Source organism: Ceratotherium simum, chromosome 27 (genome assembly GCF_057802395.1).
Source record: "Ceratotherium simum simum isolate JZ-2026a chromosome 27, ASM5780239v1, whole genome shotgun sequence".
In the NCBI taxonomy this organism is placed as follows: domain Eukaryota; kingdom Metazoa; phylum Chordata; class Mammalia; order Perissodactyla; family Rhinocerotidae; genus Ceratotherium; species Ceratotherium simum.
In genome coordinates, this window is record NC_141926.1 from 25,126,738 (window position 1) to 25,146,286 (window position 19,549).

General features: G+C 35.9%; 1 long non-coding RNA gene across 1 annotated transcript in view; it reads left to right on the forward strand.

Annotated features, from left to right (window-relative positions):
* The window catches only part of LOC147913451 (uncharacterized), a 43,924-nt gene extending 25,221 nt beyond the window's left edge, over nt 1-18,703 (forward strand). Inside the window, exon 3 of the long non-coding RNA XR_015548673.1 lies at nt 18,340-18,703. This is a non-coding gene — a long non-coding RNA (uncharacterized LOC147913451). The remainder of the gene's footprint in view (nt 1-18,339) is intronic.
* The last annotated feature ends 846 nt before the right edge of the window (nt 18,704-19,549 follow it).

A 19,549-nucleotide genomic window follows, 5' to 3' on the forward strand; every position in this document is an offset into this window, starting at 1 on the left:
ATAGTTACAAGGTAGGATAGTTCTTTGAATCACTTAAATCAGTTAAGACCATACACAAAAGTGTAAAATATGCAAAGTATTTCATTATGTAATTTTATTTTGAGAGTATGTTTTGCGTTAAGCTGACATATCAAGGAGATAAAATAGATAAATTACTTTGGGTTGGAGGATAAAACTTCATTACTTTAGGTTGGAGGATAAAACTTCATGATTGTTAGGACAAATTTTACACATGTCTGTCATCTATACAATTGGAGAGAGAGTTGGACCTTGATTCCTCTCTTTTTCCCTTCTTTTGTTTACTTTTCAGCTATTGCTTTGACTGCTAGATAGAGCACACGTTAGAAAAAGGTAATTTAAAAGTTAGCATGTGACATGATTTCTTTTAAATAATTATATAATATTTATGTAGGTTTTTATATGCAACTCTAAAATTATTCACCAAAAGTTTAGTAAATCAGAGGAAATAAATTATATCTTAAATGGGGTTTATCTGTGACATTAATATACCTGCTTCTTAAATAAGAGTTTGCTGTAATTTTAAATGGTTTATACTCAGAAATATTTTGCTAGACAGTGCATAAAAACATGCTAAAATTACATGTCTGTTTCACCTTTAGTGACTAGAAAAATAGCTGCACCTCCAAAAAGTGTGATTTTATTTTCTCAGATTTTCAGTATGGAGAGAGAGAATAAAGAGGGGATATTAAGAGGGAAGTGGTTCAGTTTTGAAATAAGAAAATAAATATACCAGAGTAACACAATTTCAATTTATGTGTTTATTTATGTATTTGTTTTATGTATTTATGTATGTATATATGTATTTATATAATTAGATTCCTATTGAAAAATTAGCCAGTCCCGGTGGTTTAGTGGTTAAGATTCAGAGTTTTCACCACCGTGGCCCAGGTTCGTTTCCAGGCCAGGGAATCACACCATCCACCTGTTGGTTGTCATTCTGTGGCAGCTGCCTGTTGCTGTGATGCTGAAAGCTATGCCACCAAGATTTCAAATACCAGCAGAGTCACCCATAGTGGACAGGTTCAACAGAGCTTCCAGATTAAGATAGACTAGGAAGAAGGACCTGGCCACCCACTTCCAAAAAATTGGCATGAAAACTCTGTGAATAGCAGCAGAACATTGTCTGATAGAGTGCTAGAAGGTGAGAGGATGGTGCAAAAAGACCGGGCAGGGTTCTGCTCTGCTGTACACAGAGTTGCTAGGAGTCGGAATACACTTGAGGGTACTAACATTGAAAAATTATCATATATTTGTTTTGGTTTCTGTAGAGGCCTCAGAATGGTCAGAGGTGAATTTTTATCTTCTACCCACTCTATTTCATGAAGATGGTAGCCAGGCTATTTTTGTAACAAAATGTCTCCTTTTCTTACCCTCAAGAGCAGAGTTATGATCATTTGCTATTGAAAGTAGAAAAAAAACCCATAAATTCCCAGGAACCTAAAAGTAAGCAAGATACCTTTGTTTTCCATGGCTAAGTCATGGTAAGGAACTAACCTAAATTTTACCATAATAAGTCAGGAGATTGGTGCCTTGAGGGTAGAAGCTAGCAATGACTGTCTTGACCAATTCTTATTCCCATGTACATATCACCGCCACCCCTATCTAATCCATCACCCCAGGTCTAATCTAAGGAACTGGGTGAAGGGACAGGTTGGTGGGCATAGATAGTGGAGTCCACTCCAAAGCTGTCATGAGAATAGCTTCATCGGTGCCTGTGAGCATTGACCTCTGGTGTCTTACAGATTCTAAATTTTGAAGCATCAGCATAGTTTAATGTGTCCTAACTCGGAAGAGAGGAAGTTGACTTTCCTGCCTTCAAAGGGGCTGGGCAAAGAAAGAACTGGAACAGGAACTACAGCAGACTGAGAAACAGGGGCCTCCTCTTCCTCATCTCCTGGCTCAAATGTATGAATATGAGAATATATATTTACATACACGTACATCTACAATATAGATAGAGAGAGATATAAACTTTCAGGAAAGAGGTTCGAGTACAATTAAGTAACAGATTTGGACCGAATGCCAATCATGGGTACTGGGTCCTGAGCTATACTTAATTTTCTTAAGGAGTAAAATAAACAAACAATGTGAAGTGTTGTACAAAAGTTCATACCCGTTACTCATTTCTGGAGAAATACACTGTATTAGCTTGCTAGGGCTGCCATAACAGATATCACAGAGTGGGTGGCTTAAGCAACAGAAATTTATTTTCTCACAATTCTGGAGGCCAGGAGTCCAAGATCAGGGTCTTGACAGGGTTTCTATTTTTATTCTGAGGGCTCTCTCTCCAGCTTGTAGATGGCTGTCTTCTCTCTTTATCTTCACATGGTCTTTCCTTTGTGTGTCTTTGTCTCCTAATCTCTAATTCTTATGAGGACACCAGTCATACTGATTAGAGCCCACTCATATGGGCCCTTAATTACCTCTTTAAAGGTCTTATCTCAAAACATAATCAATTTTGAGGTACTGAGGGTTAGGGCTTCAATATATGAATTTGTAGGGAGACACACAGAGTCAATGACGTAGATTTTCTTGTGATATTCAGCCCATACATAAAAAACACTCATTATAGAATAGACATCGAAATTGTTATTACTTAGAATGAGTTTTATTTTCAGTGAGAGAAGATTTGAGAAGTTGTTTTAGTCAGGGTTCAGCACGGGAAACTGAAGTTCTACTGGAATTTTAAGAGATTCATTAAACTAAGGCAATTCATTACTCAAACTGGAAGTGTGCATAGGAGTCAAGGTTATCTAATAATGTGTAGCAAACTATTTCAAAACATAGTAGCTGTTTTAGTTTGGGCTGCTATAACAAAGTACCATAGATTGGTAGCTTATAAATAACAGAAATTTATTTCTCACAGTTCTGGAGGCTGAAAGTTCCAGATCTCTTGTCAGTATGGTTAGATTCTGGTGAGAGCCCTCTTCCAGATTGCAGACTGCTGTCTTCTTGTTGTATCCTCACATGGTGGAAAGAGGGCAAGAGAGCTCTCTGGGTTCCCCCTCACTTTTTTTTTGAGGAAGATCAGCCCTGAGGTAACATCCATGCCGATCCTCCTCTTTTTCTTGCTGAGGAAGACTGGCCCTCAGCTAACATCTATTGCCAATCTTCCTCCCTTTTTTCTCTTTTTCTCCCCAAAGCCCCAGTAGATAGTTGTACATCCTTCTAGTTGCTCCATATGGGACGCCACCTCAGCATGGCCTGACAAGCAGTGCGTCGGTGCACACCCAGGATCCGAACCCAGGCCGCCAGTAGTGGAGTGTGCACACTTAACTGCTAAGCCATGGGACTGGACCCTGAGTTCCCTTTTATAAAGGTTTTATTTCTTACTATGGAAGCTTCAGGTTAATCAGACAGTCTTACATGGCAGCTCATGGCTTCAAGAAGATGAAATGAGGAACTGTCAGTTCTCTTAAAAGCTTTGGAAGGAGCACAACATCACTTCATCATACACTGTTGGTCAAAGCTATCATAGGACAGCCTAGATTCAAAGAGATGGTGCATAAACCTCACGTTCCAAGGGGAAGAGTGTTAAATAAGTAGCAGCAATCATCAATCCACCGGAATCTACCCTCTGGCCACAAATTATTAACATTCTTTTTCATGTGCAAAAATCTCCTCGCATTATAGCATTTAGCTCATGGTTAGGTTTCAGCGTGTCATTATCTAAATCATGTCCAAGTGTAGGTAAGTCTCCTTGGGTGCATTTCCATGGATGCAGCTCTTGAATTACAGTTCCTCTCAACCTGAAGACCACTAGCTAGAGAAGGTTTCTGTCCCTCTCTCACACACCTCCAATGTACTATGGCGAGACAGCATGGGATAATTTCAAAAGACACTCCCACTCAACAGATCAGGAAACAGGATACACACGCCAGTCACTGGTCCATAGAAGTTCTGAAATCCAGCCAGACACATGTCACCAGTTTGTAGATTAGTGCCAATCCTACTCTGTGGGAATGATTATCTGTTGTTTCCAGCTCTGCCATCTGTGGTATTCTTTTTGACTTCAGGATCATGGGTCATCCTACCTTTTCCATAAGAAATGGATCATGTTTACAACTGAATAGGCTTCTCAGCTTGCTTCTTGCCCATTGGATTTTGGGGATCCAAAGTCCTGTTTTCATTGTACCATCTCTGTTCCTATTCCAAACTGGAAAAGACTACACTTGTACAATTATCTTAAAATCCTGGGAGGTTTCTAATGAAACTTATTGAGTACACTCTATTAGAAATTGCTATACTCCCAAATCTCTTTGAGACAGGTACTTCTCTACTTTGGGCCCTCTGTGAGGCTGCTGTGGGATAATATCTTTCAATTCTTTGAAGCCCCATTGTTTTAAAAAATGCCTGTGAGATACATTCTAAAGATATTTAAAAGGGGTTTTGTCTCTTTAAAACTGTCTATGAAGTTCTAAGTAAGAATTTGCAGTCACTTCCATGGCTTTATCTTCAGCCTGAGACATTTTTCTGATAGTTTTTTGTATTTGATCTTTGTCTTGAAGGTCTTTATAGTTTTGAGAATACTCTGCTAAGAAAGACTTGAGATGAGAACTAGTTTTATTTTTGTATCCAGAAAGTCCTGGTCCATGAAGGTGCTCATAAAACCCTTAGGATACCTTTTGTGTAGCTGAAAGCTTCAATGAAGCATTGCCTTAAATCTAAGTTCTCAACAGTGTCTTATTGTTATACCCTTAGGATTTTTACACTGAGATCTTGAAGTGCCATAAAATTTATATTTGCCCTGAAGACTCCCCCCTCTTTTTTCTTTGAGAGTTTTTTTCTAAGTAGAGAGAATAGAGAATAAGACTGTTTTAGTTTTGATCCTATTAAATTTTGAGTTGGAAATATTTCTTCCAGATTTTTCTTGAAAAGTGAACAGTTTCTTTTTTAGTTAATATTCATCTTCTTGTGTTTTATCATAGGAAATATGAAGAAGCCAATGGGCATTTTTTACATTCTGCTTAGAAAAACGCCCATGCAAATCCATGAGTTCATTAGGTATGTATGTCTGTCTAATGTCTACATTAGAAAAATGTAATGTCTATTTTTCATGTTACCATCAGTGATAGTTTTGCCAAACTTTTTGCCCTTATCTAACAAAGATTTACTTTTCATAAGGCTCCAGTAACATTTTCTTCAGTGTCCTTCAGCTCTTATTAAGTCTTCTCAAGGTGTTTCCAAGCTTTCAGTAATAATTTCCTCAAGACCTTTTTGCTTGTGCCAGCTACCCAATCCCAAAGCAAATGCTACATGACTTAGGTTTTTGATATGATATCACACCCATTCCAGTACCTAATTCTGTTCTGGTAAACTACTTTGTAACAAACTACCCTAAATCCTTGAGGCTTACAACAACAGTTATTATTGCTATTATTGCTATAGTTCACAATCCCATGAGACAGGAATTTAGAAAAGGCAACAGCAAGCATGGCTCATCTCTGCTCCATGATGTCTGTGGCCTGTGCTGGTATGACTCTAAAGGTCGGAGGCTGGAACAGATGAGCACTGTCCGGTGCCTGTTTCTGTCTCTCCCTATAGCTTCTCACCATAGCTAGTTGTGCTTCCTCACAGTATGGCAAGGGAGTCAGCTTTCTATTATGACCTGGTGCTCCAAGAGGAATGTAACAGAAACTCTCAGTCCTCGTAAAGAGTAGGTTCAGGGGCTGGCCCCGTGGCTTAGTGGTTAAGTGCGCGCACTCCGCTGCTGGCGGCCCGGGTTCGGACCCGGGCGCGCACCGATGCACTGCTTCTCCGGCCATGCTGAGGCCGCGTCCCACACACAGCAACTAGAAGGATGTGCAGCTATGACATACAACTATCTACTGGGGCTATGGGGGGAAAAATAAATAAATAAATAAAATTATTAAAAAAAAAAAAAGAGTAGGTTCAGAACAGGTTCGAAATCACTTCTGTGACATTGGTTAAAGAAGCCACAGGCTGTCCTAGATTCAAGTGGAGGAAATACAAACCCCACCACCTGATATGAGAATTGTCACCACTTGATATGAGAATTGTCAAAGACTCTAATCTGCTAATTCATGGTGGCTTAGATGTCTAGGTGAGGAAGCTATTGTTTCAGTTATCACCTTTACCACTATTGGCACTTGATGTCCTTAAATATGAAATACTAAGTCTGGCTATCACAATTTCTTACAAATATTTGCATTGATAGCAATGAAAACAGCAGGAAGGTTGCTTTTATTTCATTTTTACCTTAAATGTCTAAAAATACCCCTAATATTAGTATTGATCATTAATGGGAAGAGAACCTGGGAAAGTTAGCTTTTATCTTTCTAAATTCCCACACAACAAGAAAGGTGGAATGTAAGTTAAGAGAACCAATTCTTAATACTTTCTCCAAAGATGATTTTTTTAGAAAACTAGCTTGATATCTGTTACAGTGAGACTGGTGGTTAAGAAAATTATAACTTTGCGAGTTATTGTAGAGTGTGGCATGAAAATGATGTACAAGGAATGTAGAGTTAAATATCTTTGTATGCCTTTATTTATTTCCAGTACACGTAAAAAAACAGAGAAAAGAATTAAAATAAAAAATAGTAAATTAAAATACTAAAGATAAGTAACTAGTTAAGGTTTCACTCTCATGAGAAATAATTACTACAATGTTCTTATTGAAGAGGAATTTGTGGTATCAAACACATCTGCAGTGTTTTCCAAACTTTCCTAATAATAAGAATCACATAAAAATTTCCTAGAAATTTCTTCAGTGACTAAAAAACGATTTTTGTAAGGCAGTGCTGAGAAATATTACATCATCAAATGCCCCAGATGATTTTTATTATCATCAAAGTTTGGGAAACATTGTGAAGAGCATTCTCCTTTTTATCCTTCTTATCAACAACCAAATTTCACCAAGCCTTAAGTTGTTGGAAGCACAGGGCCATATGGTTGGTACTAAGTATATATTTGGTGAAGGAAGGATTGGTGGTAAGGTGATCTCCTAGCAGATAGTTCATTAGTTACAACATTGCATGTGTTATATATTAACTGAAAAGAAACCCTTTGCTAAGATGTTTTTAATTTAATACACCTCCATTTAGACAGTGTGATATGCTTGTCAATGTAGTTAGCTTTACTCGGTGTGTGGTAAGCTGCCCTAATCAGGTATTTCGACTTCAGAGCCATGTCAGTTAAATTCAAGTCAAGATGGCCATACCCCTGTGGTGGCTACTGTAGTGTTTTGGTTTCTTTTATCTTTAATATCAGAGAATTCAGTAAATATTATAATGAAACTTATTAATCAGATTCCATGGCTGAAAATAGTGGCTTGCTAGCATAATGGTTGTAAGAGATTGGCTCTTATTTGTTGTTACTAGTGTTGAGCAAGATATATGATTTGGATAAATTAATTTAGGATAGTTTCCTTCTAGGCATGAGGAAGAGAAGAATCTAGTATGCTCTATGCACTACTTCAGTGAGGCTTTACAGGGCATAATTCCAAAGATTCCTGTGTTTAGGCATAGATTCAGATTAGTTGGTTGTCTGATGATGACAATAAGAGTAGTTGAATTCTGCCTCAAAAATATTGAGGTTGTTTTGTTTGTTTTTAAATGAAATTTTCCTGTACAGTGTGATTAGAAGACCTAAACGGACAGACTGGTGGACCCACATTAAGCTTATGGAACAATGTGACTCTTTTTGCACCTCCTTGATAATAAATGTTGTAATATGTGGCAGAATTTTGTCTGTGACCTGCTTTCATTTAAGCATGGTAGGGAAGTTGAGGGAATTAACCAACCTTCATTTATCTCTGACTTTTTTAAAAACAGCTTTACTGGAGTATAATTGACATGTAATATGCTGCACATATGTAAAGTGTACAATTTGATAAGATTTATATAAGATATATATACAGGGCCGGCCCTGTGGCTTAGTGGTTAAGTGCGTGCGCTCCGCTGCTGGCGGCCCGGTTCGGATCCCGGGCGCGCACCGACGCACCGCTTCTCCGGCCATGCTGAGGCTGCGTCCCACATACAGCAACTAGAAGGATGTGCCACTATGACATACAACTATCTACTGTGGCTTTGGGGGAAAAATAAATAAATAAAATTATTAAAAAAAAAAACAAAAAGATATATATACAGCTGTGATCATCAGCATAACCAAGATAGTACACATATCAATCACTCCCAAAATTTCCTTATGTCCTTTGGTGGTCCCTCCCTCCCACTGTCCTGCCATTCCTAGGTAGCCACTGTTCTGCTTACTGACACTATGAATTAGTTTGAATTTTCTAGAATTTTATATAAATGGAATTATAAATTATGATCTATCTTTGCTGGGTTCTTTCATTCAGCATAATTATTTTGAGACACATTCATGTAGCTTGTGTATCAATAGTTTTTTATTACTGCAGAGTATTATATTATATAGATAGACCTCATTCTGTTTATCCATGCACCTGTTACCTCTTCAAAGACATTGGATTATATATTACAAGCAAAGCTTGTATGACCATTTGTGTAGAAGTCTTTTATAGACAAATGCATTCATTTCTCTTAGATAAACACCTGGAAGTTGAATGGTTGTATCATATGTATCATATATATGATTAATGTTTTAATAATTTGCCAAAATATTTTCCAAAGTGGTTATACCCTTTTCATTCCCACCAGCAGGGTATTAGAGTACCATTTCCTCTATATCATCGTGAACACTTGGTATGATCAGTCTTTTTAAATTTTAGTTATTCTAATAAATGTGTAGTAGTATCTCACTTGTGGCTTTAAATTTCATCTCATTAATGATTGATGATGCTAAGCATTTTTAATATTCTTATTTGTTATCTGTACGTTTTCCTTGGTGAAGTGTCTGTTCAAATATTTTGCTTGTTTTTAAAATTTAGACTATTTGTTTTCTGAGTTTTGACAGTTCTTTATATATTCAGATATAGGTTCGATGTCAGACATATAATTTGCAAACATTCTCTTTGTCTTATGTTTTTAGTCTCTTCACAATATCTTTCCAAAAGTGACAGATTTTAATGAATTTCAATTTATCAATTCTTCTTCCTTGGATATTGCTTTTGGCATTATATCTAATCAAGCTATGCTTAACCCAAGATAGTAAAGATTTTCTCCTATATTTTATTTATATAAGTTTCATAGTTTTAGGTTTCAAACTTAAGTATATGATTCTTTTGAGTTGATTTTTGTATATGGTGTAAAGTTTGAAATCCATGTTTTTTTTCCCTTGTAGCTATCTAATTGTTCCAGCACCATTTGTTGAACAGACTATGATTTATTCACTGAATTGTCTTTGTACCTTTGTTGCAAAATCACTTGCTCATATGTACGTGGGTTTATTTGGGGAATCTTTTTTTTTTCTTTTTGTGAGGAAGATCAGCCCTGAGCTAAAATCCTTGCCACTCCTCCCCTTTTTGCTGAAGAAGACTGGCCCTGAGCTAACATCTGTGCCCATCTTCGTCCACTCTATATGGGACGCAACCACTGCATGGCCTGACAAGCGGTGCGTCGGTGCACGCCGGGCATCCGAACCTGGGCCACCAGCAGCAGAGCATGCACTTAACCACTATGCCACGGGGCCAGCCTCTATTTTGGGAATCTTTATTCTGTTTCATGAATCTATTTTTTTTTATGACAATACCACACTATCATAATTACTTGAAGTCCAATAGTGTTTGTCTCCTAAATATGTTTTACTTCAAAGTTGTTTTGGCTTTTCAAGGTACTTTGCGTTTCTAAATATATTTTAAAATCAGGTTTCTAATTTCTACAAAATTCTTGCTATTTTCCTTATATTTGTTTCTCTGTACATAACATTTTCTTCTTTAGCTGTTTTTAAGATTTTCATGTTATCACTTGTTTTGAACAAATTGATGATAATGTGCCTTTGTGTAGTTTTATTTATTTTTTAATGTTTCTTGTGCTTGGGTTTCATTGAGCATTGTTAATTTATGAGTTTATAATCTTTTACCATAGAATATTTTCAGCCATTATATTTTTCAATACTTTTTATTTCTCTCTCCACTCTTCCATTCTCCTTTGGGAATTAAAACTATAGGTGTATGAGGAACCCTGAGGATGCTCCAATGTTTATTAACGTTCTTTTTTCCTTGTTTTTCCTTTTTGATGTTTCCTATTGCTATATATTCAACTTCACTAAACTTTTCTTCTGCAATATTTAATCTGCCATTAAATTCTTTCAGTGTATTTCTCATTTCACACATTTTTTCTCTAGAAATTTAAGATGGGTCTTTTTTATATCTTCCATGTATCTATTTAACTTTTTTAAAATATGGAATATGGTTATAACAACTCTTTTATTTATTTTTATACTATTTTTAACATCTGTGTCAGTTCTAGAATAGTTATATTTTCCCGCTTCATTGCAAGTCATTTAAATTTTGATTAGATTCTTGACATTGGAAATTTACCTAGTTGTGAGCAGAATAAATTTTTATTCCTACAAGTACTGTTTTTTTTGTGTGTGTAAGAAAGACTAGCCCTGAGGTAACATCTGATGCCAATCCTCCTCTTTTTGCTGAGGAAAATTGACCCTGGGCTAACATCTGCGCCCATCTTCCTCTACTTTATATGGGATGCCACCACAGCATGGCTTGATAAGTGGTGCATTGGTCTGCACCCAGAATCCCAGCCTGCGAACCCTGGGCCACCAAAGCAGAGCATGTGCACTTAACCACTGCACCACTAGGCGGGCCCACCTACAAGTATTCTTGATCTTTGTTCTGGGACCTGATTAAGTTACTGGGCAAAATTTGATCCTTTCAGGTCTTGCTTTTCAGTTTTATTAGGTGTGACGGGAGCAGTGTTTAGTCCAAGACTGAATATTCCCCACTACCAAGACAAGCTTCTTCTGTGTACTCTATCCAATATCCCACAGATTAGAAGTCTTTTCCATCTTGATGGTGTAAACAGGTACTTTAGTTGGTCCTGTCTAAAGGCTGAGTGACCTTTTCCTCCAATCTTTTAGGCTAATTTGTTCTATGACCTAGGGTACATTTGTTCTTCATATAAGCTAATTTGTACTCTGCTTAATTCTCAAGGTAGAACTTCTTTAGATTTCTAGTTTCTCTCTCTGCAGGACTCTGTCCTCTCCAATATTTGGTCCTGTGAACTCTAGCTGCCTTGGTCTCCAGATTCTCAACTCCATTTCTTTAACTCACAGAGTGCATTGGACATCACATGGGTTTGTTCCCATCCCTGTGCTATGGCTGGAAACTCCCACAGCAGGAAGCTGGGCCAATGATAACACTCATGTCATTCATTTCATATCTAAAGGGATTACTTTCCTTTATTGCCTTGTGTACAGCATCTTAAAAATATCACTGGAACATAAGAGAAAAAACTAGACTTCTTGTCAACAATCTCATAATGGCATTGGAGTGACTTAACAAACGTCTCTAGGTGGCTACTCTGATAAAGCAACACGGACTTTGGCTTTGAGTTACTAGGAATTTCCTGTACAGTCTAGAAATTCCATAACCACCTCTAGATAACTGAGAATGTTATGCAAATTATATGTTTGTAACAAACAAAGCTAAGCACATTCTTTTTATGTGCTGTCTGCTGGATGCTACATGGCCCACATTTTAAGTCAGATTTCTCTAAACATAACCTTCAAATATGCTAAAAAGTATCCTGCTGTTTTCCTGTGATAGAGTTTCACAAAGTTAATTTTACTTCATTACTTGTATCCATCATATTTGGAAATACCTCCTCTACGTAATCTGTAATGCATCCATAATATTGAATGTGACCTTCAACAATTTAAACTCCAGTACCACCTTTCACTATGTATTGTGTGCCAATTTACCAGCGATGATGAAAAATATTACCTGGAAATACCAATACCCTTATCTAAATTGTATTTTGTAGCATAAAATATAATTTTATTAGTGATTTTTCAGTGGATCAAAAGATTGAGGAGGTGGAATGTTTATGAAACCTGAACAGAGTTTCCATTTTACCTTTCACATTCATTGACAAGATGTCTTTGACTTATAAATTATCTTCTTTTATTTTTTAACAATGATGGAGCGTGAGAAAAGAATAGATTTAAAAGATATTTAAAAGGTCATTAAATTACTGTGGAGGATGAGAAAGATTAAATATAGGTTAGCTCCTGAGTGTCTGTCATAGGCAAGGGATAAACAATGTTTATTAGCATTTATGGGATGGTTAGGAGAAGAGATTTTGAATTTATAGGTAGATCAAAACAACCACACCACACAAAAAAAACGCACTAAGTTTATGTTATGCACTCAATGTATAATTATTGGGTAAAAGAATGAGTACATATGACCAATCAACTTCTCTGGGAAAATAAGAAGATATTATTTTCAATCAACTCATTTATGGAATTTACTCTACATTTTTCATTTCATTTATTTGGCAAATATTCATCAACAATCCATCCATTCCCAGGAAGATACTTCTATTCTATGTGCTGGAAATACACCACTAACTAAAAAAGAGTCAATCCCTACCCTTGTGGATTTTGTTCTAATTGGAAAAGCAGATAAAAAGCAAATGGTGAGAAATATCATAAAGAAAAATGAATCATAAAGAAAATGAAATGAATCCATCCATTCCCAGGAAGATACTTCTATTCTATGTGCTGGAAATACACCACTAACTAAAAAAGAGTCAATCCCTACCCTTGTGGATTTTGTTCTAATTGGAAAAGCAGATAAAAAGCAAATGGTGAGAAATATCATAAAGAAAAATGAAACAGAGTGCAGGACACAGAGAGTGATGTGAGGTGAGCGGGAGCTGAGGAAGTGTTATTTTAAATAGGGTGGGAAGAAAGGCTGATTTTCTTTATATTGAACAAACATGAAGCAACCAGTCAAGTCATTTTATCTTTCTACATTTAGGAGTTATTTAGGAATCCTGTGGTCAAAAATTAGTTAAATCTAGAAACTTTGCCAGAAATTTATTGTCTAATACTGGAAGGATAATTTAAATTAGAGGAAAAACTTTTAATTGAAAAAGAGTTGTATAAGCCACATATAAAACTTACTGTTCCTTTCCTGAGTTAACAAGTAAAAACCTTATTTAAAAACAAAAACATTATTAGCTTTCTAACTTAACCTTTAAGCCAGGATCTAGTTGCAATTTTTTTCCTTGCTATTTCACAGAAAATACAATCCTTTTAAATAATGGTTATAGCCTAAATCATTATGCCTCTCAATTTCTGAATTTCAGTTAAATGCCTTGTTTTACTCCCTGCCTTTGCAATGTGCCTATACGTATGACTTTTGTCAGAGACATAGAAAAAATTTCCTGACTTTCAAGAATGTGGTGGAAAATTTATAAAATAAATTGTATGTGAGGGAATATTATCCCAGCATATATTTAATGATGTACTAGCAAAGTGTCAATCTTGGCTCCATGTTCTTGAAAGTAGTATTTCAAAGAGTTAGAGACTAGTTATTAAAAATGCAATAAGAGAAAAGAATACATAAGCAATGAATCTTGGTATTTCATTTTTTCGTGTGTGTGCACATGCATGCATGTGTTAGAGAAGAATAGAATATTCAGACACTTGAGGGAATGGAAAAATAAAATGCTATTTGTATTAGTTTCCCATTGCTCATGTAACAAATTATGACAAACCTAGCAGCTTAAAGCAACATAAATTAATTTTCTTACACGTTTTGGAGGTCAGAAGTCTAAAATCAGTCTCAGTGGGCTAAAATCAAGAGTTCAATTATATTCTTTTCTTAGGCTCTAGAGGAGAATTCCTTTCCATGTTTTTTACAGCTTCTAGAGGCTGCTGGCATTCCCTAGCTCATGGGCCCTTCCAGTATTTGCATCACTCTGACCTCTGCTTCTGTCATCAAGTCTCTGTTTCTAACTTTAATCCCACTACCTCTCTTTTATAAGGCCCCTTGTGATTATATTGGCCCACTTGGATAACCCAAGATAATCTCCCCCTCTCAAGATATTTAATGTAATCACATCTGCAAAATTCCTTTTGTTATATAAGGTAACATATTCATAGGTTCTGGGGATTGGGACATGGATGTCTTTGAGGGGCCATTTTTAGCCTACCATATAATACTATTAATGCAAATTCAGATAAATTTCCTTCCAAATGTGTCTGTTGGTCACTGGAAATATTAGAAGCATAACTACATGCTTAAATGCAGATATTTTATGCAACTGTAGTATATGTGTTTTACAAATGCACATATATTATATGTAAATAAGAGATTTTTACCTAACTATAAGAGAGCAGGGGGATTATTCAATTATTGTTTGAAGTGATTCAGAAAGGAAATATAAGCTGTGAGGCTTTTTCCCAAGACATTCACCATTGAGGGTACATTAAGATGTTCTTATGGGAAATGTTTACTTTTATATATTGACTCTCAAGCAACAGTATTTATGCTAGAATTCAAAATCAAATATAATTCCTCAACTCCATTATTTATTTGAAACAAGAAAAATATATTGGCTTATTTTTCTCTTCCTACTAGTAATAAATTGGTTATGAAAAATCACATTTTCTACAGGAATAAAGAATTTAATCAAAATAATTATGGCTCATTTGAATATAAATCATATTTAATTGTATAGTTGCAAATATAACAGTGCTATATTTTATTTTAAAATCAAGTGAGACTAAAAATTCTGTTCATCTTTTGCCCTTCCTGAAAGGCTTTGAAAAATAAAAATAAGGGGAGAAACTCTAACAATTTCTGCTGAAACTGTAATTCTAGTCATGTCAGTCCAGCTTCAGGTATCATTGTTTTTAAGATTATGTTATAAACAGATACTGTTTTAGTAAGTTTGGGCTGCTATAAAAAGTACCTTAGCCTGGATGGCTTCTACAACAAGCATTTATTTCTCACAGTCCTGGTGGCTAGGAAATCCAAGCTCAAGGTTCAGGCAGATCTGGCGTCTGGTGAGAGCACTTTGCCTGGTTTGCAGATGGCTGTCTTCTTCTGTATCCTCACATGGGGGAGAGCTGAGAGTGATCATCTCTCTTGTGTCTCTTCTTATAAGGGCACTAATCTCATTCATGAGGGCTCCATCCTCCTGACAAAATTACCTCCCAAAGGCTCCACCTCCAAATCCCGTTAGGAATTTAGGCTTCAACATATGAACTTTGGGAAGACACAAATGTTTAGTCCATAGCAGATAGTGTTTTCAAAAACTTCACATCTAACTGAAGAGACAAAATAACCTAAAATCATTTCAGACTAGGTAATATTAATTATTATTATTTTTTTTTTTGGTGAGGAAGATTATCCCCAGCTAACATCTGTGCCCATCTTCCTCTGTTTTGTATGTGGGACACTGCCACAGCATGGCTTGATGAGTAGTGTGTATGTCCACGACTGGGATCTGAACCCACGAAGTCCAGGCTGTCAAGGCAGAGAGTGCAAACTTAACCACTATGCCACCAGGCCAGCCCCATAGTTAACCATAGGTTAAACTACATGATATGGATTTTTTCCATAAGTCAAAGACAATCGAGTAATAACAATTTCATAAAGTTCACTCTAATGCAATAGGAATAAAAAAGAAAAAGAGAGAGATGAGCAAAGTATCTTGGATAAATTAGAATATAAATTCCCAGTTCCTTTATCAGCTCCTTCTCCTTTTTTCACAAAATCTGTAACACATCTTCTTGACAGTATAAAGCCACAAGAATGAAAACAGTACAATGTTGCCAAAAGAATCAGGGAATTGTAAACACTCTTGGGGAAATTGATAATTTACTGTGAAAAAAATCAAGTTATATTATACATTTTTTTCTAAATGGATTAAAGAACAATATAAAAAATTAATAATGGAACATGAGACAATATAGTGATTATTTTCTTATTTATAAAAAATGGAAAAATGTAGATTAAAAAATCCACGTGACTACATAAAAACATACTGATGTTAAAATATCATAAACAAAATTAAATATAAAGAGCATATAATGTGCCACAAACATGATTATCAAAAGTTAATAAATTTAATTCTTAAAGACTTATGGAAATCAATAAGAAAATACCAATAATCACATAGATAAATGAATTGTCTTAAATCCATTGAGTAACAACAAGGTAGTGTATAAGTATTTTTTTTTTCAAATAGGCCAAAGTCGTCAATGGATAGTGCGTGCACACACATGCATACACACATTAAAATGCAAATAACCATAAGAAAAAGGTTCTTGGTAATAAGTGAAATGCAAATTGAAACAGGAATATATAAATATTTTTAAATCCACAATGCATAACATTGTTTTGTTTAACTTTCATAAAGTTTATACTGTAGTAAGAAAATGAACATCAACCATGCTCATAATAAAACTATGATGTTCCTAGTAGAATATCAACAATCGTGCTTACAGAATATACACAAGACCACATCATAGCTGCAAAATGATTATCAATCCTTTCTCCATAATTGTTGCTGGTTTCTTACAAAGGATATTCAAAGCCCCGCTTCATTCCCCCCACTTCCTTAACAAAAATAACGCAGACAATCAGCTGTGAACTCTTCATCCTTCTTGACAGCATCTGGAATAGCCTTTAAGTTCCTGATTCTTCCCAGAATAATCCAACCCATATGCAAACTCTACAAAGGTCTTCTCTCCAGTCGTCTTTTCTGAGAAGTCCCAGGATTCCTCTGCTGTGTGCTAGCTCTTCATGCAGCAAGTTAAATAAATCTAATTTAGTTTAGCTACAAGAGTGTTCCTATGGTCTTGGCGGTGGGCTTCTATAGTAGGGCTTGTTCTATACCTTTATTTCCAGCAGATGAATATTTACAACCTTTAGATTATTTAGCATATTCATGGAGGAAGGAAAATGGAATAAGATGTTAGGGACTTAGCTCTATCTATTTTTTGTTTTTGTTAAATTCAATAATATATATCTGAAGTAAATGTGTAAAAAAAAATCATTGTTGAATATTCGAAATCTGGATGGTGGATACATGAGAGTTTGTCATAGTGTTCTTTACACCATTCTATATGTTTGAAATAATCCTCAATATGTCAGATAGTGGGCAATATGCTCTATGCCACCTGACCTGTAAACTTAGAAACAGTTTATTTGAAGAAAGAAAGAAGGTGCCTACACCACAGGTAGCCACTTTTTACCTATTTGGTAATTATGTAGTGAAAAGTGTTGAAAATTCTCCCTATAAGAGTAATTGTAGGCTAGTAGGTAACTGGCAGAATGCTTTAGATCTTCTAAAATGGCAGAGTAAGGCAAAGGTGAGATACATCTTAAAAGAAAATACAAACATCAGTGCCAAGACCATGCATGGCACCCAGCAAGCATTTAGGAAATATTGCAGAGGAAGCCATAAGGGAGTAGAAAAAGAGACATTACTAAAAAAGAGTGAGAGAGATTGTGATGCGTGCTGATAGAGCAATGTAATTGGGAGCTATTGCTGAGAGCACAGCAAAGTAAGTCCATCTGAAGTGACATGAACTGTCATTCTTAAACCTTAGTTTTATAGTTTGTTTTTTGAACAAGTTTATAGTAAATCTATCCTGATTATCGTTTATTAGCATTTGTGTTGTTTTTGGATTTTGAATGTGCTTTATTTTTCTTTTAACTTTGACTTAATCACATAGATTTCAGACAATTAAGTTTAAATATTAATGTTAAATAATTGGTGGGAAAAATCAGTTTCATGAAGTACTAAATTTTTTAATTAAAAAAATTTACTAAATACACAGTTGAATTACTTCCTATAGGACAGTCCAAAGGAATAATATCTCAGGAAAATCAAACTTAAAATATATATGTTTAATTACACAAATAAGATAAAATATTACTGAAATATAAGTTTCAAAAAATAAAGATAAAGACGATTTCTTTTGACTACCATCTTTGTTGCCAGTCTCCACAGCAGCTGTACTTACACTTGTTCTTTGGGTATGTATCTTTCAGGTACATTTTCCAAGCATTCACTTCCATAAATCATGTGTGTCCGGGTACTATATACATACTTAATCATATATAGCTATACAGCACAATAGCATTAAAAACTAAGACCATTCAAATTAACGTGAGTACTATTCAACTATCAGCCTTGACATGGCTTTCTTGCCCAAGAAGAAGAAGTTGTAAATAATTATTGTTTGTTTCAAGAAATTTCTGAAACTCGCTTTATCTGAACAGATTATCACTAGCTTTCATGGAGTTATAGCCCCCTTCTCCAAACAATGAAGTGTCCATCTAGCCTTATCAAATGACTGTTCATTCTTCTAGTCTTACTTCAAATTCTCGTCTTGCTATGTCTGCCCATTTTAAACTATTGTATCTTTTATTTGCCCAAACCCAATCAGGCCTGTATTTTGGAAGACCCACTTTAAAGAAGATCCTGTAGGGCCGGCCCCGCGGCTTGGTGGTTAAGTGCGCGCGCTCCGCTGCTGGCAGCCCGGGTTCGGATCCCGGGCGTGCACCGACGTACCGCTTCTCTGGCCATGCTGAGGTCGTGTCCCATGTACAGCAACTAGAAGGATGTGCATCTATGACATACAACTATCTACTGGAGCTTTGGGGGGAAAAAAACATAAATAAAAAAATAATAAAAAAGATCCTGTAAACTTTATGAATATCCCAATTTTGACCTCCCCCTTTCAAGATCCTACTAAGAATCTGTCAAGGTAATGGTCTCATTCACTATAATTAGTAATAAAGTTGACTTTCCTTGGCTAATAGGTTTTTTACTTTTTTGTTTTCTGTGGGGTCAGGGGTGAGGGGTTCTTTTCAGGGAGTCAACAATCAACAATCTGAATGCCCAGTGACATCCAATGAAAACCTCCCTGTCATCATGGCCTGAGATCTTTACCTCAGAAACACCACACTTCTCTGAGGTTTGTTTTGAACCTACCACTCAGGGATCTCTCCAGTCACAGCAGGGGAGCGCATCTTGCATTGGCCCTAGTCTTTATTTATTTTTGTTGAGCTCCTCCAATGTGAAGGTCATTTCTACTTTTAGGAATAAAGAATACTTTTTAAGGAATTCTTTGATTATCTAAACAAATTTGAAATTGTTTATTCTTGGTGGAAACCTGCCTCATTAACTAACAACCCTACATTTTGTGCTTGTCTGTCCTCACCAACTTTGTTGTGAATCTATAAGAACAAGTTTATAGGAATTAGGATGGGTGCAGGCAACAAGAAATCCATCTTCAACACTGCTCTGAGGGCCAGTGTTTTCAGGGGTCTCCTCAGATAAGCATCCCTATAGCATTTTTTCTGAACCTGATATCAAAGGCTTATGAGAACATTCCTCAATCTTGTCTTATTTTGTTGATGGCAGTCTGATTCTGATAGAGATCTCTTCTACACACTTTCCATCTTTTGGGATTCACAGGTTGTTGTGTTTGAGATTTAAAACAACCAGCCCTTAGTTTGGGAGCCCAAGACGTAAGGTCACAAACAAAATTTGAGCCAACCATTGCCAAACTCTCAGAGATCTGATTCAGTCTAAGTGTGCATCACCTGTTGACTAGACTTGGGTTCATTAAATATATTCACATTATAACCCAC